General features: G+C 41.2%; 1 long non-coding RNA gene across 1 annotated transcript; it reads left to right on the plus strand.

Moving 5' to 3' along the window:
- The first annotated feature begins 13,184 nt into the window (after positions 1-13,184).
- Positions 13,185-15,244, plus strand: LOC136763967 (uncharacterized). The gene is made up of 2 exons (XR_010821121.1): positions 13,185-13,617; positions 14,001-15,244. It is a non-coding gene; the product is annotated as an uncharacterized LOC136763967 (long non-coding RNA).
- The last annotated feature ends 400 nt before the right edge of the window (positions 15,245-15,644 follow it).

Genomic DNA, 15,644 nt, shown 5'->3' on the forward strand with positions numbered 1-15,644 from the left:
GAGGTCAAATCTATACAAATGATTTCAGCACAAATGATAAAAGTGTTTATAGGAGGACTGGAGGTAGCAGGCACCTCTTCACCTGAAGGGATGTGGATGTCTGGGACAAGCAGCCCAGCCATGTAGTGGAAGCAGACACTCTTCCACTTCAAGAAATCGTCAGATGTGAGGAAAATGTGACTCTCTGCTCAAAACAGTGGCAGCTGACTTTCTTCCTTCCTAAAGCAATAATCGATTCACAAAAACAAAGATTTGGAAATGAAGTTCCATAAAAAAGAGTGTATCTGATATCTGGGTTCACCTGCACGTGTTCCCAGCAAATGAAAAGCATCTGCATGAGAATGAATTGGAGGCCATAAAAATACCGGCCTGTGCTCGGCCCTCATCGCTGGTCTAATTGGTTTATTTTAGTATTAGTAAACATATGGCCCCGCAAGTTCCACATTAGCGAGACCTGCTGTCCGCTCTCTCCCTAATTCAATCTGCAGGCCGTGCCAGAAATGGACGATTTGGCTTCCTTTTTTAAACAAACCTCCACAAAAGAAAAAAGAAAAAACAGCAGCTGGTTTGTTTCAGTTGTAAGTGAGTCCGGCACGCTTACTCGATCACTCGCGAGTCCACTGTGTCGGAAAGCTGAGTTTGTTATATGCAGGGAAAATGGGTCTCACTTAATTATAGGCTCCTGTTCCTTCCATCTGTCTCATTCACTCGTGTTGATGAGAACCAAAATGTGTTTGTGCATGAAGCGGGCCGGCCGGTGCTTTTGTCTCTGCCAGCCGGGAGACGTGGGTACGCTGCAACGCTCTGTAATAAATTACTCTCACCCACAAGCTTAGTGACAGGGGTCTATAAATACATTAATTAAATATGAGACTGTGGGACTTTTCTAGAGTCCTATTTTAAGGCGCAGAACATAAAACTGAATCAATGCAGTAGAGACAAAATTACTCGCACACTTCATGACTCGCTCCAGATATATTTCACTATTTCATACAAACGCCTATAAAAGTAAGTGGAAGAATAAATGATTGAACTATTGGAGATATTTAGACCTGAACCCACTTGGCTGAGGGTGTGACAGCCTGGCCATGAGGACGAGGCCATTCTAATCATCTTCATTTGAATCGCATCAGAAATACTCAACATAATAGTTACCACAATATATTCCAGTATGACATCGATTGCTGTAGTATGCCATGGTGATTTATGGCAGTACTTTTTTACCGTCGTTAATCCATATTGCATTACGACATGATGAAATCCTAGTATCTAGAGAGGTCTATTCTTGCCTGGAGATGCTTGAGCTGTACCATTCAGGTGACCAATTGCACTGCTCTTATGCTGGATAAGGGAAGCTTAACTGAGTTCTCCAGAATCTCAACAACACATCCATTCTCTGCGGCTGGGAATGAACTTTGTGTGTGCTGGAGGAAGCCAATCTGGACCTGAAGAAGGTGCAAGTCTCACAGTAACACTTTACAAGTAATGGTGTACTGTTCAGATGTGGTTCATGTGTTGTATGCTTTTCATGAACATTTGGTCATTTATTTTGCAAGGATTATTGATATGATCTTCTCTACCTGGAAGTAAAAATATTCCTTACAAAAATGTCTGTATCTCTTCAGTTTAAGAGATGCTCAATTTCCTTCATGTTATTAAAGTTATTAAAGTGTTAATGATCTGGTTGTAACTGACTTCCACTATAGACTGAGTGTGTGATGTTAACACAAGCTCTATATATGATCCCTCTGTAAGCTATTAAAGTGGTGTTAATAGCTTGGTTATACCTTTATAAACTGCCATCAGTGAACCATCAGCTCAAGTTTTCTCAAAAAGGCATACAATGTGTAAAAAGAATTAACGATATATGTAAGTACACAATTGTAACTACATTTGTAACTTCGATTGTAACAATTTTTTTTCTTAAATGTACATATAAAACTGGTCCCAATTTTGCATTTCAAAAAAGCTAAAAATGTTTTGAGAATGAGTGCCTATGGTTGTATAACCGTGGTTTTATGTGCACAAGTGGCAGATTTTAAATTTGTAATAAGCAAGCTGTTGACACTGTTTCATTAATAAAATAACTTATACAGATACAATGTTCTGTTTGTAAATTGGCCACACAGTCATTAGCAGATATTAGTTACAGTGAGGTAATTGATAAGGTAATCATGTGTTCTGGGTTACATTAAATATATACATTCAAATTCTGTATACATTCCTCACTATTCAAAGAAGCGTAATTCAATCTACATAAATATCACCCTTTGTCAATAAAGAGAACAATTTAACTGGAGATATTCTTCAACAAGAAAATCCAAATGACTTGGCTGGACTGACTGCTGTGCGAAAGAAAGAAAATAAGAAAAATCTAGTTACACTCAAGAGCTCCATATTTCACCATGATTGCCAGATGTGAGAACTCAGCTTTGATTTCGGTCTGTTTTCGTATTGATGAGACAACATATTTTGTGTTTGGGCGAGCATCCCAGAGACTGAGCAGAGTGATGTTTAGTGCCATTTTAAAAAGTGAAACGTGTCCAAGTCAGATCGCATATACAAAGGAAATTCGTATTCTGACAAATCTGCAAATGCTATGAAAACTGTAGAAACAGACCATGATTCCGGCGGGCATTAATCAGCATTAACAGAAGGTGGAATAGAGAGAATTGTCTCTAATATTCTTACTTTTCCTGTAAATGAAAACACAGCGATAAACACAGCTGTTAAACACTTTAAACACCTCGGCAGCATCGCTCTGAATACAGACGGTGTGATGCTGTCAATAGCTGACAAGTGCCTTGCAGATTGATCTTTCATAGCTGCTTTAAAAATGCATCTATCAAGAAGAAATTGATTAAGAGCTGGGATAGGGCACAGCACCTTATTGATTATCAATATTCTATCTTCTAGAAAAACTGAAAAAGCAGGAGTGAAAACATTGCTACTCGAGGGGTTTGTGGTGCATCTTGTTTTTTATTTTTTGCTCATGTTTTGTATCTAGGTCTAATGAACGTGATTTTGCAACCGTATAGCAAACGGTGCCAGAGATTAAACAGACAGGCGCGATGGAGTGGCGAGTGACGGCTGAGACGCCCAGTGCCTGAGCACGGCATAGCATCATTGACAGACATTTCATCTCTGCTCATGAAACAGGGGACCAACACTTTACATGTTGTGCTTATATTCTTGTTCAGTATAGAACCTCTGTTGATAACAGCTAATACATACATTAAAAGAGTGTGAAACAACAATTAATCAAACTGCACATCATTACACAGATATTAAGAGAGATCTTTTTGCATCAAGGACACATTGCAGTTATAAGAGAGTGCAAATGGGCTGTGCTGTCATGTTTAATTGAAAGGGAAGCAGAAAAATATTATAATGACTGAAAGCATGGAAGTAAGGCGGTAATGAAGTCATTTATTGCCACAGAAGCAAACAGAGTGAAATAGGGAACATTGACTTTTGATTAGCTCCTTTAATCATTTCACAACTCACACAAACAGCTTTAGTATTCAGCAGCAGCCGCCGCAGAGGGAAAGCTGTTATTGTACTTTCTAGCAGATGTAGTGGTAACCCCTATGAAGAAAATATAGAAATATATTGGATGTAAATCGTTTTTTTTAATATTTGTTTTAATTTCTGTACTGTAAGAGCAGAATGGTGTTTTACTGCCTCACACGGCTGCCTGGCATCATCCCAACAGCATCATCAACAGCCCTTGGGTGGCGATGACATTTCCAAAGACAGTTGTGCAATTGCATGTCCATGGCACACCGGCCGCACTATGGTCTCGAAAAACAGAGACTAAACACATGAGTCTTCAGCCGTGATTTAAAGGCTCAGACAGAGGGGGCATCTCTTACATTGGCTGGAAGATCGTTCCACAGCTTCGGGGCCCTATAACTGAATGCTCGACCACCTGCGCTTTTCTTGTGTATTTTAGGGAGCGCTAAGTAACCGGCTTCCTGGGATCTCAATGGCCGACCTGGAGTGTATTCCATAAGGAGATCTTTTAGGTAGGGAGGTGCCAGTCCCTTTAGTGCTTTAAATGTTAATAAGAGAACTTTAAAGTCTATCCTGTAGTGCACGGGCAGCCAGTGAAGAGAAGCCAATACTGGAGTGATGTGTTTTTTTGTTTTTGTTAGGATTCTTGCAGCAGCATTTTGGACTGAAGTGCAGAAATAGCTCTGTTTGTGCTGCCTGACAGAATGGCATTCCAGTAATCCAATCTAGATGTAACAAATGGGTCTATCAAGTTCAGTTCCCTCAGTCTCTCCGAGTAGGACATTCCCTTCAGACCTGGAATAAGTCTGGTTGCTCTCCTCTGAACTGCCTCTAGAGCAGCGATATCTTTCTTGAAGTGTGGAGCCCAGAACTGTCCACAGTATCCAGATGAGCTCTAACTAGTGCATTGTACAGTCTGAACATCACTGCCCTTGTTCTCAATTCTACACTTTGACAATATACCCTAGCATTGTGTTTGCCTTTTTTATTGCTTCCCCACATTGTTTGGATGGAGAAAGTGAGGAGTCCACGTAGACTCCTAGGTCTTTCTCATGTGATACTTCATCTAGATCTGTTCCTCCTATATGTTCCTCCCAATGTTTCTGAACTGGAGGATGGAAGATCTCAACACATTCTGAACATGTGATTCAAAGGATTTATTTAGATCACAGATGACACCCAGGTTTCGTGCCATCTCCTTAGGGGAGAAATTAAAGTTATCATTACTCAGTTTTGTCAGTGCATGATGAACAGTTAGATTTTTGTCCCCTAAAATTAGGACTTCTGTTTTGTCAGAATTAAGCATAAGAAAAATTCTCGTCATCTATGTTTTAATCTCGGACAGACAGCATTATTTTGACTATGTCTATGGTATTGTTAAGATTTACTGACAAATATAATTGTGTGTCGTCTGCGTAACTGTGAAAGTTAATATTATGTCATCAAATGATTTCACCTAAAGGGAGTATGTACAATGAAAAGTATAGGTCCGAGGACTGAACCTTGTGGCACTCCGTACTTAACCTCAGTTACATTTGAGTGAGTATTCCTGACGATAGCTAGAACCCCCGGCCCGCCACCACCAATCCACAACTGACTCCTAACCCTTGTGCAAGTCTATGGTATTGGGTACTCTTAGCCTAAACCATGCCCGAACCAATAAACAATCCTCCATTGACCTGTAAAATTTATCACAATGACAAGCTTTGCTTTCTTGGCCAAAAAATTACAGTCTAAAGTGCAAAATAAGACCATGTCTCAGAGCCCAATTTATGAACCTCGGGTATGTCAAGTCCTGGTAAATGACACAACTGGATGTTTTAACTGTTGAAATATGCAAATAAAATATGTGATCTATACCTTTTTTCAGAAAGTTATTCGATTTTGGGAAATTCCTCTTTTACTGGTTGTACTGCATTGAACAGTCCTGGGGTTGCGAAGACTCTTAGCACACCGCAGTGTGTGCGTACAAGTGTGCAGACATTGTATATGCACGACTAAACAGGAAGCCACATCTGTGTCATTCTCGTTTGACGTCCTCTATCTATCCTGCTAATCGTCCCTCATTTTCTTTCACAGCTTGTATGGTTTGCACAGAATTGTCTTTGCAGGTTTCCGGCAGATTTCAATTACTTTTCCCTGTCCTGTTTCGGTGCTGGAGAGTGCCGGTGCGCACATGTGGCAGTGGTAATTATGTCTGATTTCTTTTCCAATAAGTCAATATGAGGCCCAAATGGAATTGCACGCGTGATTTAAAAATGAAAGACTCAGATCTGACCATGTAGTACGTTTCTTTTCCTTTCACCACTTTACTGGAGTCTATTAGCATGTAAATTAATTCCTACTTTTACCAGCATGTACGCTTACAGTCAGGAATAATTCATCACGACGCGTCTCCTTAGATGAAAACATCTCAGAGATGCCAGAAGATTCTGAAATGCTGGTTTAATTATTATTGCCATCAGGTTGCTGCTTACTATTCTGCTGCACTTAAGAACTATTACATCTCTGAAAAACACAGAGAAATCATGATGAGCTTATTCCTTTATTCAGTGCTGTACTTTATAAAGCTTCCTGCGCTGGGAACCAGACCGAGGACCCCCGATAACACATTGAGGATCGAGAAGTCCCAAGCAGAGTAACGTGACAAATTGGCAATTTTCTCTTTCATTGAATCCTTTAATCTCTCGTTTCCATCCCTGTCTTGAGCTTCTCCTCTTTCCTCCGTTGACTTTCGTTTTCCTGCTGGATTTCAAATCCCCAGAAACAACCCAAACAAACAAACAAACAGACACAGACCACTTATCAATCATGTTCAACTAACTGCAAGCTAACTAAAATATTAAATACATGTCTAAATATATATATATATATATATATATATATATATATATATATATATATGGAGCTGTAAAAAATATATCATGTTTCCTAATAAAGACAGAGCAATTAAAACAATTAATTAACTTAATTATCCAATAAGGAAAGACGATCTGGTTAGAGTGAGCACTTGTTTTAAAAAGCATCCCACCCGCTAACCCCATTCTCCCTTGCCCTCTCTCTCTCTGAGCTGCTATAGATGCCAGGGGACTACAGGCTGACAAATTGCTAATGCTAACTCTTGGACAAAGTGCACAATGCGGCCTAATCAATTTTATTTGAGGCCACTGCCACCAGATTACCATTCAGTGCGCGACTTGAACTCAGGCGGCTTCTCCCCTCAGCCTGTACTTTATTTAATTGCATGTTCCCAGCGCTGAATTGGGGTGAATTGCCCATTTTACAAAGAGTCGGGCAGAGCCGTCCAGGAGTCTCGCTGAAGCACCGCACTCATCCTCCCCAGCAGCAGAGATACACTTATCTGAGAGGCAGGTGGTATGGAGCACTTAGCTGGAGGCTGAGTGCTCCCGGTGATGAGCCGTGACAGCCCGTCATACGCCCGCCAATTAAACTGCCTCAGTCGGCAGCCTGTGCTCTTGTAAGCCTGGATCACCATTTAACAGCTCTAATGAGGAGCCCTGCCTGCTCGGGAACGTGACCAATGGGAAACTCATGCAAGGGCTCTTCATCTGCCTCTAATTACAGTCCAGTGTCACTGTAAACAACAGCTCTGCCAGCTACACTGTCCTGCTGGTAAAAGGATGAGACACCGGATGCAAAGATCCGGCCTGAAGGGAACATCATACATGGACAGATGGAGTGCATTGAGTCTTTTCCACCTGGAGCAGAGAAGGGAGCTCTGGGACTTCGTTTGGGGGTCCAAAAGCGCCACTGCCTTAGACCACGTCAATTCAGAGGAACCTCCTTGAGATCAGTGACATCACAAGGACCCAGGGGGTGTGATGCACAACGGGTTCAAGGGCCTCTTCTTGGGTGTAAACATCACCATGTTCACATGAGGTGGGTGTGCGGTCCCCCAGGTTGTGGTCGTTGAGACGGTTCCATAAGAATACACAGCATGATCCATTCTCCCAATATGTCTGATGCAATACGTGTGGGTGAGTGACTGTGTGCATATATGTGTGTATGGGGTTGTGAGGGAGTTTGGAGAGTACACTGTTCATTAACACTGTGCTCAAAGTCCCCAAGATCCCCAAGTTCCTGATAAAGTGACTTCACATTCAAACTCTCAAGCAGTTTCTGAAATGCTTGACGTTTCGAAGTGTGAATCTCAAGGACGTTTTGACACTGCTGAATTAATTACAATCACAGGAATCTGTCCCTGAGGACAGCCATTTCCCTGGAGGTGTGTGTGGTGGTGGTGGTAGTTTATATAGATGCACATCCTTCTGTGGCAATACACCACAGTGCAGATTTGATGTAGGCAGGGATAGGAGGTTCATTGCTGAGTGGACCAGGTGGCAAAATTACATTTATCATTTTTATTCTTAGCCACTCCAGTGTAGTTGTGGTTGTGAGGTTCTGGTCATTGTCCTGCTGAAAGGTAAACTTCCATCCCAGTTTCAGCAGCTTTCTTGCAAGTTTTCCTCAAGGACTTCTGAACTTTGCTCCACTCATTTTCCCCTATCCTGCCCAGGAGAAACATCCCCATAACATGATGCTGCCCCACCGTGCTTCACAGTAGGGATGGTCTTCTTTGGGTGATGGGCTGTGTTGGGTTTGCTCCAAACATAACTCTTTGCATTTAGACCAAATAGTTCAATTTTTGTTTCATCAGACCATAGACTTTTTGTCATAATGCTACAGAATCTCCTGAGTGTGAATTTGCACACTTCATATAGTATTCAAGGTGGGTAATCTTGAGTACCATACAGGCCAGATCTGTAGAGTCCTGGGATATTGTTGTACAAAGTACACTTTGACTAGGCTTGACCATAAAACCCTGCAGCTCTTGCAAAGTTGCCATAGGCCTCTTGGTAGCGTCTATGATCAGTCTCTTCTTGCTTGGCCATCCAGTTTGGAGGGATGGCCTAATCTAGGCAGGGTCTTGGTGGTTCCATAAATCTTCCACTTCTTAATAATCATCTTGACCATACTCCAAGGCCTGTGATATTTTTTATACACATCCCCTGATCTGTGCCTTTCATCAGCTTCGTGTTCTTTTGAAAGCTCCTTGGGGCTCATGGTTGAATTTTTGATTTGAAATGCACCACCCAGCAGAGGGAACCTACAGGAACTGCTGGATTTACCCTGAAATCTCATAAATCATTCAATTTAACACAGGTGCAGGCCATCTAAATTGGTATGTGATTTTGAAGGTGATTGGATTCACCTGAGACAATTTAGGATTGCTATTACAAGGGGGGTGGACACTTATCCAAGCACAATATTTCAATTTTTAGATTTAATTTCCTACAACATTTTCGCTTAGAAGTTGTTGTGTAGGATGTGTAGATAAATGGAAAAAAACACTTTAATTCCAGAATATAAGGCAATAAAATGTGAATATTTTGAAAGTGGGTGTAGACTGTGTCTGTAAAGTGTATGTTCTATAGCCTGCAAAGTAGTTGTAGAAAGTGCAGAAACAAAGTGAATAGTCCAGATTTTGGTGCACTGTGCGTGTGGCACAGTTTCTCTATTTTAGCAGTAAAACACTGCTGATTGATTCTGCCTGTGCAGAGAAACGTCTTTGATGGTCAGAGGAAACTGTCAGGCAGTTGTTGATTCTCTCCCTGCAGCTGCTTAAACTAAACTACTTTGAGTGATTCTGCAAACCAACCTCAGAGTGAAGACTCATTTTCTTCCACAAACGTTAGAACACATTTCACCACACAGTGTAAGTAAACAGACTATACATAAATGCTACAAAAAGCCTAGCTAATCATTTGTGATTAAGGGCTTTTAAAGGTTGGGCTCCAATATGCTGCACACAACACAGCAGTTATGTACTGTTGATGCACTAAAACACAATGATTCAACAATGAAAAACCTAGCATGTTGTACCTCAGGATGGTACTTAATTAAAAAAAATGGCTGGAGTGAAAAAGATCAATAAAAGCTTGGAATAACCTTACTGCAGCTGCAGCATTTGTGCTTCTGTCAGAGGCGTGGAAGTGAAAGTAGCAGCTCTGGTGCAGTGATTTGCTGTTTTAATTCCTGCAAGATGAATGTTCCTGGAATTTATTCACACATTGGATCCATTCTGCCCCCAGAGCACAACTGTAGAAAAACCTCTGATAGTGTCTTAATGATAGATTAAGATATCAGCTAATTAGCCATAACCCTGAACTCTGAACCCCTTTATAGGACTTTAAATAGAGTTTAGGGCTTGGGTACGATTCTAGGGTAAATGAAAGATTGTGAATTATTGTAACCCCAGCCCTAACCTCGCAACCCAAACCATAACTCTTAAAGCTAGCTCTGAAACCTATTGTGAACCCTGAAACTTAAGCCTAAATCCTAGCCCTAAATCAACAATAGAATCTAAATAAAGTACCAAATATGTCCCTGTGTATGTGAGCTGAAACAAGCGCACAACACAGCAGGGAGTCCAGCCGCGGTGTGAGCCGAGGGGCAGGACTGGCAGCAGGAGAATCAGTGTCACAGGAGCAGTGACAGTCTGAGGAATAATGCATACAGAGGTGATCAGGAGCAGAAGGGAGTATGTCAGGGCCACGAGAAAGTGCTGCAGCATCCTGCGGGGTTGGCTGAGCTGACACAGATACAGCTCTGAAGTGACACGCCATCCTCTCTCCCACAGACACAATCAGCTGCTGGTGTTGGAAAAGAGATGCCAGAGTCAGTGGCTTTGGATTGACCTTTAAATCAAATTTCTGGAGGTGGACAAACAAGGGGAACACAGCAGCACATTCTCCCACAAGTCTTTCTCGGTGACTTGGTCCTCGAGGCAGTGAACCACTGAAGTGAGCTACAAAATCGGCATACTATTCTACAGGGAAGAGCTAAACAGAGTCTATATTGGTGTAAACTTCTAGAGTGAGGAGTGAAGGAACAGGTCTATATAGATGTAAACTTCTAGAGCAGGGGTTCCCAATGTCTGGTGATGGGGGGCCAATTTCCAGAGGTTGCATGGGTTGGGGGGGCCGCATTACAAAATGAACCACCGATTTGATTTCCTCTACATTTCTGTTAGGGAACATTTGTTAACTTTAATTGTTGTTTTATTATTTACCTGTAAGTTACATGTAACAGAAAATGTTCATGAAGTGTACAAATAGAGTAAATCTTCAGAAAAGGGGTGGTTTTGGGGGGCTTTGGGCTTTGGGGTTGGCTTTGGGGGGCCACACCAAACATTCTCGAGGGCTGCATTTGGCCCCCGGGTGGCACTTTGTGAACCCCTGCTCTAGAGTGATGAGCTAAAGAACAAATCTATATAGACATAATATTCCAGTGGGAGGAGCTAAACAACAGGTCTATATAGGTGTAATATTCTAGAGGGCGGAGCTGAAGGAAATTAGTGATCCACTTGTCAGCATTGGAAAAAAGTGAGAACATCATGTATCAAGAAAGCCAGGAGATGATGTGTTTCTGAGAGTCTGAAGACCCTGAGGTCTTGCTAAAGTTTTTAAATATAATAAAAATGTATGTCAGCTTAGCATATGAATAAAAGTATATATCTTGCTATGTAAACATAATCATATCTCTCTCTCTCTGCTTAGGTGTCTCTCTCACACGGTCTCTTGGTCCCACTATCTGTTCGGGGCAACTGCGTCCCGTCGTTTACATCTTCCTGAGGAATGTTCTCTCAGATAAGACAACCATGACCTCGAACCATTGCCTGACAACCTCATCTCCAGGCAGGACAGCCGAAGTGGGGCACCCAGGCCAGACCAGCCCTCGTGCGCGGCTGAGACGCTGCCCCCCACTGATAGGACACTGTGCACCTCTCGTATAACACTTTGATTGTATATCTATGTTAGCTTGGAGAGCCGCCCTCTGAGAACGCTGTGGAGAGTGAGACTGCCTCGCTCTCTGGTTTTCTCACAAACAGGATTCCGCTCCGGACACGAGAAACCCCAGGTCCAGACGGGTGCATAGGTTGCTTTACCACCTATATAAAGGGGCTGTACAAGTGGGGAATTTTTGTGTAAGGAGAGGGATCTAATTGAAAAAAATATATAATTGTGAACCAGACGAGATGCGGACAGTGTCATGGATGTACCTTACAAAGCTCCCTTACCTGCAAGAACCCTCTGACAGTGACTCGCACTTTCTGTTTCTCTGTTTGGAAAGCTGTTGTGATGTTTTCTGTGATGATGCCAGGCACTGGGAGGAGAAGAGATTTATAATAAGAGACTGTAATATATATATATGAATGGAATCAAAATGCATTATGATTACGTAATCTATAACAACATAGGAAGATGTGTCAGTGATGAATCATTGCTCACGATTACGATCAAATTGACTATGGTTGGGCAGAGTAACTGCATTAGAAAGGGATTAGTATTGCACAGGTTATCAGATTAATGCCTGCACATGGACTCAAATCTCATTGTGAGGCATGACGCGCAAATGCTCTTATGTTTTTTGTTGTTTTTCTCACTGACATCTCCAAAGCTGGCACACACATCAAGCACATATATTGCGTTTTGTTACTTCAGGCATTACCCACACAAAACAAGAATAATTATAGAATTATGCAGCTCCTGCAAATGATGTTTAGCATCAGCAAAATTAGGTTTTCTTGCTTTAACATATGATTTACGGTTAGTGGCATTAATAACAGGGAAGTGTATTTGTGCCAAAGCGTGGCAGGAGTCTAAAGTCAATCCAGTTACTGTTTAGGAGAGAAAACTGTGGACTCCATCGGCAACAGCGAGGCAAGGGAACATTAAATTCTCATAGCTTTTAAAAATTGAAGTGTTTGAATAATAGAGAAACAAATTAAATGCTCATTTTACAGAAATCAATATGCTAATGTGCTGGGAACAACCAGGCAGATAAAACTCAGTGGCAATGCTAGAGAGAAGCAGACTCACTCCCCATTCCAGGTTATCCCTGAGGTGTTCTTTAAAGCATATTAGTTTCGTAGGCATAATGCACTTAAATATAAGCACTGTTTTATCATTATCCTGTGTGGCAGCACAAAGTTCTGCCCAAATTCACACATTCTTTTAACTACCTTGCCTTAATAATCATGTGGTGAAGGTTTTTCCTGCTTAATCTTCTGATTTACACTTGCTCTGGTGCTTTCCCAACAGCCCCCTCAATACTCAGACCAAATAGAGCCGTAGACGATCTCCAGTTAGAAGGGCGAACTAATTGGGAAATAAATTATGCCGTAATCAAATGCACACAACATTAGTTTTAATCTGAGGCACTGATAAGGAACAGAAGGACTAAATTAAGCTTCCTGATCCCTGACTGACTTAACAAGCTGATGGAGGATCTCTGAAGGCATTATTCATATTGATATGGAACTATTCTTGATCAGAGACACCTGTTCATGAACGTTAGGATCTTTTATGCATTGTCCTTGTGTCAGTCTCAGGTATATATTTTGCCAACACCACTGTATTTGCCAAGACACAAAGAACTAGGGGAAAAAATTGTGTTTTTCCATTAACAACAACTTGACAAAGGCACGAGTGAATCTAGCCGTGTTCTTGAGCAACACTGTCATCACGCTATCAATAATTATTCATCAGAGAGTGAATGCACGGACGGACAACTGCAAATTGGTTTCCGTTGTTCCCATGCATTAATAACCAAAAAGCATGAACGCAATATATATCAATCTGGTTTTGATTAAGCACGCCTGAAAGAAATGAGGAAACGTCTTCCAATATTTAATTGCTTCGGTTTGTTACGATTGTTGAAATTGTGAAATTGCTTGGGTTTTATCATTAGCAATCTGTTTTTAAACAGATGCTCTAGGGAGAAGGATGAGAACAGGAGTGCGTCCTTGAAGCACATGGCTCTCGTTTACACATCTCTCCAGACTTCAAATTATTCTGGCAAGCCTTAGCAAGATGGGCAAAGCGAGCAGAGAAATGTAAACTTGGAAGATTCTGTTTCTCGTCTGAATGTTTTGATCCTAATATGAGACAGGTCACCTAGTTATTATGTTATTTATTTTCTAAGTAAAATAACATGACAGTGAATCCTGTATTAGTGTGACACCCTGCTACTCCCTGATGTGCAGATAATGAGCAGACGAACCATTGACAGGAACAGGTAGGCTTTGAAATAGACCGAGTCCTTCACCGTAAAGTAATGCTGCTCTCTTTAAATGCATTAGACCTTTTTTGTTTGTTTTTTATTTTTACTTTTTAATTGTTTCTTTAATTTGTTTAATGCATTTTCAGTTATTTTCAATGTATTTGACTCCTTTTTTGGTGTGCAGTTTTTGCTTTTATCACGTTTGTTTTGTTGATTTGAGCACATTTATTTTAAAAGTTAATTGTTTTAGTTTTGTTAAAATCACAAAGATTTTAAAATTTTTAAGTGATTTTAAGGATTGGTATTTTAACGATTTTAATCATAAGTATTAAATATTGAATTGTTTTTATTCATGCAATGTAAAATACTTAACCCAATAAACAGTATTTCATGCGCAGATTCCCCTCATCCACGGAGCTCGCTGACCTCAGGATACAAACGCTGGATGAAAATAGGAAGAGGATCTCAGCAACAGCAAAGCGTTATTCTGGCACTTGTGGCAATCTGGTCTCTAATTGAAGACTCTCCGCGGTGTAGCGTTTCAAAATGAAACACCAACGACTTCCTCCAATTAGACTCCCACTTGTGTGTGTGTGTTTGTGTGAAGATGCTTCTTCCTGTAATATCAATTACCATTATTCACCGATTAGCATTGACCTTGTGTACAAACTGACAGAGAGCAAGGGAGTGAAGTGCAACATCCACGGCTGCTGCAGACTCCGCTGAGCGAGGCCTGGGTCTCACATTATCACAAGCAATATGTTTTAGTTGGATTATTAGCTTTTCCTGGCGTCTTCGCAGATGTGCATGTACAGATATAAAGCTCTGATCTTTCTGTTTTCATTGTCCTTTGTGAACACCAACAACAAAGAAACTCCACAGAACAGAAAGCTTAGAAACGTATCTGTAAAGTTGCACACAATGCAGTTGAAGGAAATCGGCATTTGTACAGAGACGGGAAAGTGCAGAAAGCTGCTTCCCTCTGGCTTAAACTGATGCACAGAGTGATCAACAGTCTTCCTGCAGTGGGGAGTTTCTGCTTGGCTGCCTAAGCCTCTGTGCACCAGATCCCCAAAGCCGCCTCCCTGCAGCCTGGCAATCATGTGACACACAAGTACATAAACAAACAAATTAATAAATGCATAATCCTTTCCATATTTACCATTTCATATTCTTCCAATTCTGCCCCTCCTATTTGTCTGTTCATAATTATAATAATAGTTATAATAACAGCTTGACCTACAATCCCACACTGCTGACAGAGGCCCTGGTATTCAGATGTTCTTTCCCTCATGTGATTGCCAACTTGTAAGACAACACTACTGTGTCTGCGAAACAACACACGTATGACAATATAGCCGGGGCTAATAGGGGTGGGAGTCACTGGAGTAATTATAACTGCACGCGCGTGGCTGCCTTTTTCCATTCTCCGTCTGCTGTTATCTGTAGGCCAGTGAAGCAAGTGATTTTATTCCAACCTGAGAAAGAATATAATCTGCCTCCCAAACACCCAGAAACAAACAAACAAACAGCAGAATATCTGGATATCCATGCATTTATGATCTGTACTGGAAACTGAACCACTCACAGAAAGCTGTGTGTCGTGTTGAAACCGTGAGCGTGATTATTACGGACTATATTTCTACGTTCACCTGATAGACCGTGTTTTCTTTATTTCTTTTTACGTTAAAAAAATTAGATTCCAGAACTTGATTCAATCCCAGAACCCTGCAAATGTAGCCCAGTCAATTCAATGTGGTTTTCTTCTTCTTCCCCAGAGCCTGAAGCTGATTGTTTGATTGTTCTTGTTGCTGAAACAGCACCTTTTCCCAGTTTTGTTCGGTACACTTCTGTTTATGCCAGTTGAATTTCTGTGTGTGCCAACTTTCCCCCTTTCCAATTTGTACTTAATAACTTAATTAAATACTGTAACAGACAAACACACACAGACAGGTCACTGGCTGCCTCTGCAGGTGTAACCAATCAGCAGCATCTAAAATGAGTTTTCCCCCAAAAAAACAATGCTGCCGAAAGTGTGTGAC

Source organism: Amia ocellicauda, chromosome 12 (assembly GCF_036373705.1).
Source record: "Amia ocellicauda isolate fAmiCal2 chromosome 12, fAmiCal2.hap1, whole genome shotgun sequence".
Classification (NCBI taxonomy): Eukaryota; Metazoa; Chordata; class Actinopteri; order Amiiformes; family Amiidae; genus Amia; species Amia ocellicauda.